Source organism: Ostrea edulis, chromosome 7 (assembly GCF_947568905.1).
Source record: "Ostrea edulis chromosome 7, xbOstEdul1.1, whole genome shotgun sequence".
In the NCBI taxonomy this organism is placed as follows: domain Eukaryota; kingdom Metazoa; phylum Mollusca; class Bivalvia; order Ostreida; family Ostreidae; genus Ostrea; species Ostrea edulis.
In genome coordinates, this window is record NC_079170.1 from 23,075,590 (window position 1) to 23,091,595 (window position 16,006).

Genomic DNA, 16,006 nt, shown 5'->3' on the forward strand with positions numbered 1-16,006 from the left:
AGAAGAGATATAATAAAGAACTAGTGAACCTACAATCACTGCAAAAGTGTATAATAAACAACCTACAACCACTGCAAGTCAGGGTAGACAATAAAAAAAAACTTCCTAGAATCATTGCAAAAACAGAGTGCAAAAGACAACATTCTAGAACTATTTCTCACACAAAGCAGTGTAATATACACCAGTAGCTGATCTACTTTCTACAACTACTGCAAGACCGTAGTCCCCCACCCCATCCCACCCCCACCCCTCCCCACCCCACCCCCACATCAGTGAAATATTCTCGAGAGGGACGTTAAATAAGATACAATCAATCAGTCATGTCGTTAATTTTGGTATTTCACACTCTTACTTTGCAATTTTGGTGGATAATAGAACTATTGTTTGTGTATCGTATGCATTGTTTTGCAGTGATTATAAATATATATATATATATATATATATATATATCATAAATCTAGTATATTCATCATTCCCAAAGATGCCCTACTCCTGGTATTTTTTTCCCCTCTAACTAGATTCGTGTACTTACTCATGGAGTCCAATTTAATACTTTATTACTGATATTTCACTAACAAACATGTACAATAAAATTATATTTGTCAAATATCGGGCTATTGCATCAATTTTTCGAATTGATCTATTAGTAATACATAATATACTGCTATTCCTCAATAAAGTGGGATTGCTGAACCAAGCTTGCGCTAATTGTTGTGTTGTGTGAGTATGTTATGGAGAACAATCTAATTAAAATCAGACTTCTTAAATCCCCGCCGTATACTCTGCGTAAGTACTGTAGCGATTGTGAGCGTATTCTAGGATCTGATTTTGATTAGATTGTTATGGAGACTATCATGCAGGGAATGCAATTTCACTGACAGTTTCATTTTCTTTTAACAACAGAAACTGTTCTTGATTTGAATATAGCACTAAATCTGAAAAAAAGAAACACATGACATATTTTGTTTTATTGAAAAGTAATGTTCGCTTCATGTTTAGCATGAAAATGTTTACGTCCAGTTAGTTGTAAATTTGCCACTCTGGCGGTGCAATTATTAAGTTGGTTTGTGCCTATGAATCATAATTGGAAGTTTGGTAAATGAATTGTCGAACGGATTTCAATCAATGACAATTTTTCTTGCAGCGAAGTTTCCTATTTGGGGCATACACTAAAATATCATTTTGCATTAAATCCTGTAAAACCTTTTTCACATCACTCTGGTACGAAGGTAGGTGATGAAAGCCCTCTTTGACGAACATTTGCAATTTCATCGAAATATTTTACAAAATTGACTAAATGTGGGTATTCCTTAGAATGGAGAATGATGCTATCCTTCGTCTGATTGCCAGTACAAGCTACTTTGCTGTCACGGTTCACTATTTCAAGGTATTCATCAAGGGCAATGTTGTTATTTTGTCCACCTTGAATATTGACAAATCTGTTTGCAACTAACCGTTGTCTTTGATCTTCTGGGAGTACACCACTATTTGATGTTAAGGCGGTGAGCTGAACAGATCCTATCAGGTATTTGACTTTGTTCGTCTTGTTATATAGAGGCAGTTCATACTTAGCTGACCTGACTGCCCGCTCCCCATCTCCCATATCTACAGCTTTGTCCAAGTTATTGTGAAGAATGACAACCTTGGATACCATTACCAAGTAATCCTGCAGTTGATCTCTTTTCTTCTCTTTCAATTTTGACTTCTTTGGAGGGATTTGAACATCATGCTTTTTTGTTCATGGGATTGGAGTGAGCCCACACATGCATAGCTCACTTCACAAAAGTGACACTTCAAACGTTCATTTTCAAGCATTCTCGAAAGCCAATAGTTCTCGGAGTGCTGTGGATTATCTAACACTTCCCTTAATTCTTTACAAATATCATTCTCATTTTCAAAGAACCATGTCTGCAAGATTTCTCTGCACACCAAGTTTAACCATTCTACTTTAGCATTGTCTGACAATTCCTGGAATTCCTCTGGAAATGGGAGGTTAGAATTAACATCCGTCATGTCAAAATGATGAAGGAGAAAGAGCTGACAAATAGCATCAAACACGGTGTAGCACAGGAGCTTATATGGCGATATGAGTTCTTGACTTCACCCTTCACATCTCTATGATTCAGCACATTCCTGTAGTAATAGCGAGTCCCAGCATATTGTCCACTATCTGTGCTGAAAGTCATTTTGGCTATGGCCTATAACATATATAAGATGGATTAAATATCTAATGAATCAAGTTAATAAAATGGGAGGTGTATGACAGCAATATATACAAAAAGTAAATTATGTATACAGTGATGGTTAATCATTTTGAATCTCGATTAAGGTGTACACATACCAATACCCACATCAATAGAGAAACAAACTTGTAAGAGGTTAAGAAAGATATAGGTGCCTGATTTCAAAATATGTTTGTCTAATTTTTTTATAATATGCAATTTACTCGGCATCCTGAAATTATATCAACTCAGAAATAAAAGCAGAATTGTTGAAATCTATTTTTGTGGTATCAAACATTTCAAGATTTACATCAGTCCGAGTAATGAAATGCACTGTGAATTGAACCAGTCCAAGGATATCCTTCCGACTGGTTAATTTTTAGAACACAATAAATTAGAATAAATGTTAACAAGAGACCCACAGGCCTTATTGGTCACCTGAGTACTAGTTAAAATTATCACTAATCCCAAGGACGATGAAATCTAGAAAAGAAATTTCCTGTTCTGAATATCTAAGCTAAATTATATTATTCAGCAACAGTATAAAACAGTATAAAACAAGATGTGTTCTTAAAACTTCAATGTCTTAAACAGCGAGTACACTGATGGAAGTCTTTACATAATTTATATATGTATTAACATTAAGCAATATGACTAATTTTGACCCATCCTAGAGTCAAAACCCTGGGGTTACAAAATTCACCATTTTTTGTACATCCTTTTCTGCTATTCCTAAATATGCATTTAATCTTTATACGGTATCAGCAAACTGAAAGAAGTCTTACAGATCATTATAATAATTATTCTTTACTAAAGACAAATTCAATTAATAAATATGGCATACATGTGCCAATGAAACAATCAAAACATAATGTATTAGAAATAATAATCAACAGTTCAACTGGTCATTTTAATCGAATCGCTGATTCTTAACATTATCATGATTATCATAAATAGCTAGATCAGTGATGCAAAAAATATCTGACCAGCTTAGGCTTAAAATAAAAACTGAATTGTTTCCACTAACCTGATCGACCTAATGAATGACACTTCCTACCTGGTACAGTTAACAAATTGTTTAAGAGATTATTGAATATACATTGTTTTGGAGCTTATACTTATTACAAATGATCATGTAATTAATATATTTATTACAGTTTACCAAGTTACAACAATAGTGACAATTAAGTCCCTTGTTTCATAATGTTAACCTGCAAGGAGATTGTGATCACATTGTTTCTTTGAGTATGCAAAAACAATTTTAATTTGTTTTCAAAAAGATATTCACTGATTCTTAAGTCCCAATCACCTAACTACCTACCCTTATTTTGTCCACTTTTTTGGCACACTGTTCTTCCCTATAATAACTTTAAACCTTCATTGTTATTTCGGATTTCAAACATTTCGGTTGAGCATCACTGAAGAGACATTATTTGTCGAAATGCGCATCTGGTGCATCAAAATTGGTACGGTATAAGTTTTACATGTTAGCAGAAACACAACAATTATCATTCTTAGCCTCATTTTGTAACATTATGGTCAAGCTCAACCTTTTCAATACACTGTACCTCAACTTCCCCATTTTTGTAAACATTTTCATGTTTATAAGTCATTTTCTCCTAAAATTGTTTCAAAGACATTCAGTTACTTGTGGTCTGCAATTTATGAAGTTATGTGTGTTCAAAGTTCTTGAAACCTTTATCCACTAACAGGGGTAATTCATAATCTTTGCAGCACTAGTAGGAATGAAGGCAGCAGGTGGCAACAGAATTATGATTAATATAGCATACAAGTGTTTCAGCCACATTCATGTACATATTATTGTAATCATAATAGTTGATATATCCTATAACTTACACTCACTAAACGTAATCAGCAATAAATAGGAGACGATCCAAGAACTTAATACCAATCTGATTGGCATGTCAAATTGTATTAATCATTTGCAATACACACCGGTACACTGCCTTTACATAGAAATCCAGTGCAATACTCATCCATTACCTGTTTCAAAAAGTCCTCACCAAGACAGCGCCGTGCTTTGTTGGTATTCACAATTACATTAGCGCTGGCAGGCTGGAGTTGTACCAGCTTCACGGGCATTACCCTTCTGACAGGTACTAACAGTGGACCATCTGCTCGAACCCTCTTCACATCAGTATTTTCTTTAAATGGGCTCCTTATTTCTCTCTTTTCAATGTATCTTTTAGAGGGGGAGGCACACAAACATTAAACTTATATGAGATTGAATGTACATCATAAGATCAAGTTTTTTTTCATTAAAGCCACACATATTGAAACAAATGAAATATATTTTTGGCAATACTATGTTGAACAAAATCTGCATGAAGTGACCCCCCCCCCCTTCAACACACACATCTACTTTGATACTTATTGATTTAAAATCGATTAAATATGCAGTTATTAACGTATATGAACCTAGTGAGTTGTATTCTATCAACGAGTTTGACTTGCCATTTTGAAGTTGGAGAAAAAGGTCACGGGGGAATTTATCGAGTTTCTAAAGTGAGCAGAGCTATTTAAATGTGTCTGACCTTTGCACCGTGAGTTGAACAGATGCTTTAAAAGATTTCCTCATAGTTGTTGCTTCCTTTTCCAGTTTTAATACTCTTTCGGTACTTCTGAAACGCTTTTGACACACACTTGTGTCAGTTGGATACACCACACTATCCGAAATTCCTCACATATCTTTCAAAACTTTAATTCGGTCAGTGGAAAGTCGAAGTTTTTTGTCCAGGTATTTGTTGATTTTAATGTTGCCATCAGTGTCAACAGATTTGCTTACAAATGAAAACCCCCAAATAAGGCAAATGTTCCCCAGAGGATAGACTTTTCGTGGGTAGTCCGAGTACTCACATGTGTCCAACTGTTTTTTTTTTCTGTTTTTTTCATTCGGACGTTTAAACATTCGGAACTTTTCGAGGCTTACCGTTATTTACTTTTACATCCAAAGATGTAAGCAGTGACGATTTGATTAGCTAAATCAAAGTGAACTCTGACCTGACCCCTAATGGAATGTTGTTAGATCTTTCACACGAGGTATTGAAAACTGGGGAGCAGATGGAAGATCTAATTGTAATTAGATTGAGTTTGGTGTTAACCTCGGTGTATAATAAAATAATCAAATGTGTAGCAGATGTGGAAGAATTTGCCGTGAAATATATAGTAAACTAGAAGTGTAGCAAACCAGAAGAGATGAAAAAATTAGATAATTCAAATGAGGAATGTTTATTGATTCTAGTTGACTAAGCTTGTGCATAACAGCGTTTGTGTTTGTAAGACCCATTCTTACATCTGTATTTTAAACAAACTATTAATCCCACATTTGGTAATACTTATACTCCTAGTTCTCTTTCAAAAGATGAAATCCTTCAAAATTGTGTTTCAATTTTAAACCACATTTAATATCGCAGTCAATGCAACGAAAGAATATGAGTTGTCGATACTATAAAGAATTCCAAAAATTCACAAAAATCATTACAGAGATACATTGCTGAATCCAGTAAATGGTCTACTGAACATTTCTAGTTGTTCGACACAAAATATTGACTGCTGTGAAGGAGAAACTTAAGACGTATTATTCCACAAACATGTGAGAAAAGTGGTTTCAATTTAACATGGATTCTACAAAGTCCCAAAGACTTTCTTGTAAATATGAAACGACAAAACTCTTCCCAAATCAACAACATCAAAAAGTATAACTTTTCAGCATTTTACCAATCTAATCAAAATCAGATCCTAAAATACGCTGACAATCGCTACAATAGGATCTGTCATAATCCCATAGAAGATCACATCTGCATGACCTTTGGCTTGGGATATTCATTGGAACTATCAGCCTGTCAGATTGCGCCATACAGACAATGATGGCCATTTAGGCTGTTCCCGGCAATTCGGAAACAAGTCTCCCACGACGTTTATTCCACATTATAAAATTATATACTATCACATAAGAAATTATAAATTTCCGCAATAATGCCTAATTTATTATGATCACACAAACAACAAAACGTACGATATAAAATACACCTAAATCAAATCAATTATGAACTGCGATTTATCTATGAATAGGAATGGGTACAATTTGAATAGTTGTCAAGATGGTTTACATAATTAACGCGACGTAAACGGTGCATGATGACGTCACATCTAGTTGCGATGTGATTTTTTTTCAAACCAAACAACTGCAGCCATTTTGCTTCAATTATGGACACCGACGATTTTAGAGGCGACGCGCTTATTGGCTAACATAAAGTTCACATGAACATGACCCTTAGTCGGGCTATTTCAGATAGCAGAGTATACGACGTGGATCTAAGAAGCTTGATTTTAATTAGATTGACATTTTACAGAACCATTCCTCACGATAAATTAATGACTAGGGTTTTGGTATTATAGACAACTGCTCATCAACAAAAATGGAATATGTATAAGTCTTTATTTTGTATTCCTTAAAGGAGTTATGATATTACTCACTGTTCGTTATCTTCGCCTATCATTCATGTTTCCTGATCAGTCATCAAAAATATTAAACATCACTCTGATTCCACAAAAGGTGAGCTGAAGTTAATACTAAAAAGATGCCGGAATTTCTCGTTTACAATATATACGTATTCGTAAGTGATCAGGTCTTTCAACAGTCTTATGGAAGTCCCATGGACACGAATTGTACTCATAGAATAATTGATCTGTTTTTATACTTCTACGAGGCATTTATTCAAAAGCATGATAAGACAAAATATTTTGTTATGGCCTGAAAGGCGACATTTAGATTTATCCATGTGAACTCCAAATCATAGACATCATAGAACTTTCTAAATCATTTTCGTACTTGGATAGGTTATTGAACATACATGTAACAGCATATTCACAACCCACCTTTATGACAAAGGGGATGATTAAGTTTTTTCATCGTCAACTTCCCACATCTATTCATTTGCCACCTGTATTTGCATTTTTTTCTCTCAATTGATTCCTGAAAGCATATTCTGTGTATCGTCAATTTCAAACTCGTGGCAGTGTAATGATAAATCAGTTGATGCTACAAGGGTTTTTTAAATCTTGTTTTAAGACAGTATTCCGTAAAGTTGATGGTAGTTATAATAGTCTCAGGAATTACAACCTGTCATCAAGTCGAACGTTGTATGAACAAACATTCCCTGTTGACCGGTCACATTCGCTGCGAGAGCTTCATGACGATGAAATAAAGGGAGTCATATGTATGTAAAACAGTATCTAAAGAGCGACTCAAGAATTGGTATGAAACACGTAAAGCAACCAATAAAAATAACCATTGACGCAACGGATCCATCAGTTAGAAAGTGTGAAAAGTGAAGCTAACGAACAGTGATCAATCTCATAACTTCTATAAACAATATGAAACAGAGAATAGCAAACTAGATTGTTTTAACTACCATAGAAGTTGTGAAATACTGACTTTATACGAGGCTGTTGAAACCCTTGCACCATCAACTTGTTTGGTTCTAGCCTGCATGTATGTTTAATGATTATTGTTCAGAATTTAGAAAATATTCTTTCATCACCTGCATATGGTGTTTATATCTCACAACTGATTCGATACGCAAGAACTTGTTCTGCGTATGGTCAGTTTTTAAATTTAGGAAAGCTACTGACAAACGCGTTAATGGTAGAGGGGTTTCTGCAGTCATTCTCCAATACCAATACAACCTATCATTGGGTCAAATGCTGTCTGAAGTGTTTCATACCGATTGTTACACCTTTCTTGGCACACTGATTTTAACTACGGATAACTGTTTACCTGATCAGGATATAGGGCTCACAGTGGGTGTGATCAGTCAACAGGGGATACGTACTCCCCCTAGGCATCTTATCCCACCTCTGGTGTGTCCAAGGGTTCGTGTTTGTTCATCTATCTATTTTGTATTACTTTGTATTGCTTATAGGAGTTATGAGATTGATCACTGTTCCCTATCTTACCCTTTCATTCCAAAACATACATTTGAAGCTTTAACAGCTGGAAATTTGCAGAGTTTCCTTGATCGTAATGATTACATGGCATATTACCGACTAAATTCCTTTAATCATTACCCTATGATATGTTCTGAGAGGAAACTATGACAGCCGCCATGTTAATTTGTTTACTCAGATTCATTGGGTCGCTTCAGAAAAGGTACGTAGTTCCGATATAAAGAGAGCGTACCGAACATTTTCTAGGAGACGCTCTGATTGTTCAACATCCTGAGATTACCTCGTACTTGGAGCTGCTAGATTTTCTATTGAAGCGCATCGTAGAGGAGCGGATTTACATGTGATATTTTAATAAGGTTATCCGTTTACCTGATCAAGACATAGGGTTCATGGTGACTGTGACCGATCGCCAGGAACACGTATTACACCTATGCACCTGATCCCACCTCTAGTATGTCCATGTGTGCGTTTTTTTATTGTTTTATTTTGTATCCTGGGAGTTATGAGATTGATCACTTTCCGTCATCTTTACCTTCATTGAAAGATATTAGAATATACCTGTTGCTAGCTGTATATCAGACACAGTTTGATTGTTTTAAAAATAATTAGGCAGGGTACTAAAGGATTACTTTTAGGCAAGTCGTGGAAATCTTGCTGGGATAAAATCCACTAAACAATGTGATGTTATAATTCAAATAAGTATATCACTACATATTCAGATCTTATTTTCATGCAAGTTTGAGTCATCCATAAAATAAACCATGTAGCTACTAAGATTGAAAGAAATACGAAATGTTAATATAATGCTGTCGTGTAATGTGTGTCTAATCAATGGAAGGTGTTGATAATAACCATTGGGTGTGATAGTAAACTCATAACGACATGGCTATGATTCGAGTGACGATGACTCATGTAAAAAAATTGTTAACTGTGTCATATAGATATGGAGAAAATATATGTGATGGAATATATTTGAAATATATCTGTGAAATACTGAAAAATTGATATTACATAGTATATATGAAGGTATGTTAATTTCATTGATGGTTTTGTTCAACGAAAAACCAAACCTTATTCCATTTATCATGTCGATCCAAGTCGTTGAAATAAAACTGCAAAAGTATACGCAGCATACTTTTATAGCCTTTTTATACACAGGGTAAAAATGATAAACTAACGCATACAACACTGAGATGAAATTGATCACTGTTTGTTATCTTCGCCTTTCATGGTTTCATGTTTTGATGTTGAATATAGTACATACCATGCCGAAATGACTTGCACGTTCTGTACGTTTCTAAGAGCGTCGTTTGAACGATCTGCACGTTTCTATGGGCGTGGCTTGATCATGCACGGAACGATTCTTGCACGAAACGATTTGCACGAAACGCTGAACGGTCTGCACGGAACGCTGAACGGTTTGCACGGAACGGTGAACGGTTGCACGAAACGCTAAAGGGTCTGCACGGAACGATGAACGGTTTGCGAGGAACGAAACGAAAAGCTTTGGAGGTGTAGTAGCAGTCTTCTAGGCCTGTAGCAATATACCATTATCAACTACATATGATGTTTATTTCTCTAACCTGATTCGATAAGCATGAGGGTGGTTTGTGTGGCATCAGGTTTTAAATCGAAGTAACCTATCGACAAATAAGTTGGTCTTACAGGAGTTGCAACAGCCTCGTTTAAAGTCAGCATTACTTAAATCTATGATAATTATAACAAACATGTCCCGTGTTAGATCGAGTGATGTCCTGTATGAAATGATTCATACCAATTGTTATGACGTACTTTACAAACCGACTTTTACTACAGATTACTTCATTTACCTGATCAAGATATAGACCACTTCTTCTGTGTCCAGGGGTACGTGTTTGCTCTTTCGTAATTTTGTATTCTTTATAGAATTTATGAAATTGATCACTGTTTGTTATCTTTATTTTTTCATACTGTGTCAGTTTGGAGACCACACAGTTGTAAGTAGACGTTACAATATGAGTGAACAATTCTCGAATGGACGTAAAATAATCAATCAATCAAAGATGTATACAGAACATATTTTTTTCCATGATGCATGGTGTAACTTATTGTACATCATTCAAACTCTTATTTGACAAATTAATACGTATTAATTTCTGTACAAAAAGTATTATACTATGTACCGCTTGTAACAATATGTGTATCGGTGTGATTATATGATATTCAGAAAACACTGAGAAAGAAAATTGTTAAGCACTACCAGTGTTTTCTAAACATATGAAATGAAGCACAATCAAATAATTTGTATTTCCAGAAAAGTTAATTCAATGTGTTTATGAAATTTAGACAGACTATATCAGCGTTATCATATGCTGTCTTCCTCGTCGATTAAGCTTTTGGTTTTGTCTCGGACCATTTGATTTAATTCATATAAGAAACAAACCTTTGGGGCAACTTCCATCAATAATGCTACATTTTGAGCAGGAAAAAGGGCATGCATGTTGACATTCCTGTCCGTAAAAACCATCTACACAGGGTACGGAACAATTTGGGCCTATGTATCCTGGGGGGCATTCTGTCAAAGCAAACATTGAACACTTTAAACATTCTGAACATAACAAAATATTCACCTAGTGAAAGTCTTTTCCCCCGATCACTATTGATCTATACGTTAAAGAAATTTAAACATTGGATTATTTGTTTACATATTGTGCAGTATGTTAGTACCATAACAGTTGATGAAGGTAACTTTTTAGGCAGTGAACTGTATATTATATTCTAAATAACTAAATAACAAAACATATTCTGAAATTAATATTCATATCCTTATGGACATTCCCCGCGACTGATGAGAGTGCTTGTTTCGCAACCGGATGGCCCGGGTTCGATTTTCATCAAACGTATGACTGTTCCTTCACCAAGCTCCCAGCATTAGAAGTGAAAGGCAATGGGTTTTTGTCGGATATGACCTCACAAATTGAGGTTCCGTGTCATGTATGTATTGTCACGAATAAGAAATCTCAATGTGCTCTGCACGGGTCAAAATCTTTAACCATTTCACCTACAGCTGATTAAGACTCTCCTCAAGCGTTACTTCTCGAGGAGGCGTAAAAAGACATATAGACAAATAAAAAAAAACCATTGCTAACAATTATATAGTTATGAAGATGATACACTCTTATCACATCTAGTTACAAAACAACTCCTCCCTATTTTCAATAATAGCTGGTTACTCACGGATGCATGCCCCACTTGTCTCATTTCTGTAGAACCCTTCATAACATCCTGGTGTTTTGTCATTCGTAATTAAAATTAGATTAGTTAATGGCAAAGATGGATAGAATATAATGCATAATCTAAGGTAGATAATACACAGATATATGATATGTAATAACAACTTGTTCAACAGTTGGTAATAAATGCAGCTGTTTTTTGTTTTACATGCGCTATACTAACGACGTCACATTTGCATGTCATTACGGATTCCGAAATTGTATAATCTGCAATATTACACTCCTAATGAAATTACTGAATATCTCTATTAAGTATATTGCTTTTGAAAGCTTTACACTTCTTATGAAATCCTTGAATTTCTCTATTTCCGTTGATCTTAAAATACCTGTAAAAAAAAATATCAAAGCGATGTAAAACTGGGGGTTAAGGAAAACAGTCAGCTTGAACACGCACAAGTGTACCTTTCCACAGACTCGACTCTTATTTATAGATTAGAACATAACAAGGTAGCACGTGATCGTATACATTTCTGGAAGGGGAGAAATGGTGAGACTTAGCATGCACAGGCAAAAGTACATGTCAATCGGTTGGTCAGTCTATTTCCACTCATATGGAGACATCACCATTGCAGGTGAAGGACTGTGAAATTTAGGCCTATGATCGCCGCTTATGGCCTTAAAGCAGGGTGGGATATTGATAGTGCCACACCTCCTGTGACACGGTACCTCGGTGTTTGTGGTGTCATCCGAAGGACCGTCCCATTTAGTCCCTTCTGACGACAAGCAAGTAATACTGAGGATCTATTCTAACCAGGATCAAACAATTGACAAGAGGATTATGCATTTTTTTTAACGAAAATCGGTTTTTAATGTTCTTAATGTTTCTAATGTTCATTTATACGTAGTTGTACAAGAACACATTCACATCAGCACCACTCAACAAAGGGGTTGATATACTGTTTTTCATATCTTAATGAAAATCATTTTTACTATAACATAAGCTTTTCAAAAACGCTAATAAATCTTGTGAGCATCAATGTTTTGTTGTCAGACTTATATCATTCGATTAAAGAATGAAATTTAAACGTTTTTATCTAAACCAGAGTGTGTTCCTTGTTGAATTTATCTTTAAGGTCCAGATCAAATCTCAATTCATATGTTTAAAGTCAAAGCTATATACAAGTATTTACTTCATATCCATTAGGCTAATACATTATCATAACTCTAGCAATGACACTTATAATGAAATGTTTGCATGTTTCAAGATGAAGAAGATATTCTGCAGTAATACGGGCGCATTTAAAAGTAGTAACCTAACCAATATTCCTTAATAGTTCCGCCACAAATATCAATATGAAAATATTCATTACAAGTAATTACTTATATGTTTTGAAACGTCTCCCTAACTAAGAAGAACGTTAAATACATGACTGATAATTTAATCAACTCCATGGCCACGTTTATTTAACACGGAATAAAACAAGGAACAAGGAAACTGCAATATCTCTATTGATGTAAAAAAAAAAAATATGAATTTTGTGAATATACTGATATTGGTGGAATAAGGGTTCATTTTTCATGTCACTAATTCCTTTAAAAGTATGAAAAAATATAATTCACGTTTCCCGGACTCCAATTTCTCGCCACAACTGTAGAAGAGAGAGACTTTTAAAACTTAAAGAATATGCATGCATATGCTTTCTGATCCAGGTTGTTTGTGTGAATGTCTGTATTAAGTTTTAGTATTCCTATCCAGGATATCATTTGAAATCATACGTATACTCTGATATTTTTTAAAAATCAGTGACATCATTCATTGTGTTTAGTCATTAAATAATTTGAATATCCAATACTTAGCAGATGAATAGCTACCTATTCAACGACTAAACTGTTCATTAGTACATGTTGTTAAAACCTTCCAAATAAGAGAAAACTTAAGATTTAACGTAGGTTGTCTTATAATTTAAATTACACAGAAAAACACATTTCTTGATTTGCAGCACACACTGAGCTGATATAACCACACACTTATTTATGAATCACAGATAATGGTGATAATAGTCAGTTTTTAAATCGAGGTAAGCTATGGACAAAAAAGATGATGGTGCAGGAGTTTCAACAGTTTCGTTATAACGATCTAGTTTGTCAATACAGCCTACCATAGGGTCAAATGCTGTTTGACGTGTTTTATATTGATTGTTAAGCAGCTCTTGGCACACCGATTTTGACAACGGATAACTCTGTTTAACTGATCCAGATACAGGGCTTACGGGGAGTGAGACCGGTCAACAGGGGATGTTTACTCATCCTAGGTATGTTCAATGGTCCGTGTTTGCTCAACTGTCTATTTTGTATTGCTTATAGGAGTTATGAGATTGATCATTGTTCGTTATCTTCGCCTGTCATATATGTGAGAAGTAGACGATGGAGAAGCTTGGCATCCCGTATTTTATAAAGCGGAATTCACAGTTTGCTGTTAACCTCTGTGTTCAATAAAATAATCAAATGTGAAGCAGATGTGGAATAATATGCCGCGAAATGTATAGTAATCTAGAAGTGTAGCAAACCAGAAGAGATGAAAGAATTAGATAATTCAAACGAGGAATCTTTATTGGTTGTAGTTGACTAAGCTTGTACATAACAGCGTTGTTTGTGGTTGTAAGACTCATTACCACATCTGTATTTTAGACGAACTATTAATTCCACATTTGGTAATACTACTTACACTCCTAGTTCCCTTTCAAAAGTTGAAATTCTTCAAAATCGTGTTTTAATTGTAAACCATATTTAATATCGCAGTCAATGCAACGAAATACTATGAGTTGTCAGTCATATACAGTATTCCGAAAATTCACAAAATTCCGTACAGAGATACATTGCTGAATCAAGTAAATGGTCGACTGAACATTCCTAGTTGCTTGACAAAAAATATTGACTGCTGTGAAGGAGAAATTTAAGAAGCATTATTTCACAAACATCTGAGAAAGTGTGGTTTAAATTTAACATGGATTCTACAAAGTCCCAAAAGAAGTTCTTGTAAATATGAAACCTCAAAACGTTTCCCTAATCAATGACATCAAAAAGTATAACTTTTCAGCATTTTACCAATCTAATCAACATCAGATCTCGCTACAATAGGACCTGACATAATCCCATAGAAGGTAACATCTGCATGACCTTTGGCTTGGAATATTCATGGGAACTATCAGCCAGTGCGATTGCGCCATACAGACAATGATGGCTATTTAGGCGGTTCCCGGCAATTCGGAAACATGTTTCCCACGAAGTTTATTCCGCATTATAAAATTATATATTCTCACATAAGAAATTAAAAATTTCCGCAACAATGCCTAATTTATTCAGTTCATACAAACAACAAAACATACGATATAGAATACACCCAAATCAAATTAATTGTGAATTGCGATTTAAGTATGAATGGGGATGGATACAATTTGAATAGTTTTCAAGATGGTTTACTTAATTAACGCGAAGAATAAACGCCAGTCGACGTAAACGGTGCATTGTGACGTCACGTCTAGGTACAATGTGTTTTCTTTCAAACCAAAGAACTGCAGCCATTTTGCTTCAATTGTGAACACCGACGATTTTAGAGGCCACGCGCTGATTGGCTAACATAAAGTACACATGGAAACGACCCCTAGTCGGGTTATGTCAGATCTTCTTACGCATAGTATACGGCGTGTATATAAGAAGCCTGATTTTAATTAAATTGACATAGTTATGAGATTGACCACTGTTCGTTATCTTCACCTTTCATTTTACAGAACCATTCCTCATGATAAATCAATTACTAGGTTTTTAGCCTTATAGACAACTGCTTATCAACACAAATAGAATATGTAGAAGTCCTTATTTTGTATTTCTTAAAGAAGTTATGAAAGGACAAGGAACGTTATTGGCCAAAATTGGCCGCTCTTCAAAATCCGATCATATTTTGCAGGTAGAAAGGTGATAACTTTCTCGTTTCATTCACATATAACATGTACCATTTACTTGTTGCTGATATTGAGAAAATAACTTTACAATATTGCATTTTTAACTCTGACGCTATCTTCCGACGGTCGCTTTTTCGGAACGACGTCATTGACCTTATAGGATTTACAGTCCCCTGATTCTTCTAGAATATTTTTCTAAAAGTTACAATTTTAACTTTTTATATAAAAATACTCATTGAGATCAAAGACTATTGAAAACTGGCATGCTATGGGAAATACATTATTCATTTACATGTAACTTTATCGTGGTCATAGACATTTTGCGGAAGAATTTTGTGTTAATCAGAGTGAGGAAAATAATGCCTGTATTTGTCAAAAATTGTTGAGTAGAACGCAATCATATTTTTGAAGGTGCTGTTCAATGTCCTCCTATTCAAATGAAATATGGAAAATAAAATGGCTCTTGAATTTTCTTTTTCTTGTTTTTTTTTTGTTTTGGTCATAAATATAAACAATTCGATTAAAAACGTCGATTGAGTCGGATAAAATTACTTGTTATGCCATGTACACCAAGGACTATATAACAGGTCTGCTTACATGTCTATGCAATATACATGTTACAGTACATACGAATAAAATATGT

At 34.8% G+C, this 16,006-nt stretch overlaps 1 pseudogene; it reads right to left on the reverse strand.

Annotated features, from left to right (window-relative positions):
* Positions 1-3,968: 3,968 nt before the first annotated feature.
* Positions 3,969-5,231, reverse strand: LOC130047933 (uncharacterized; annotated as a pseudogene).
* Positions 5,232-16,006: the final 10,775 nt, after the last annotated feature.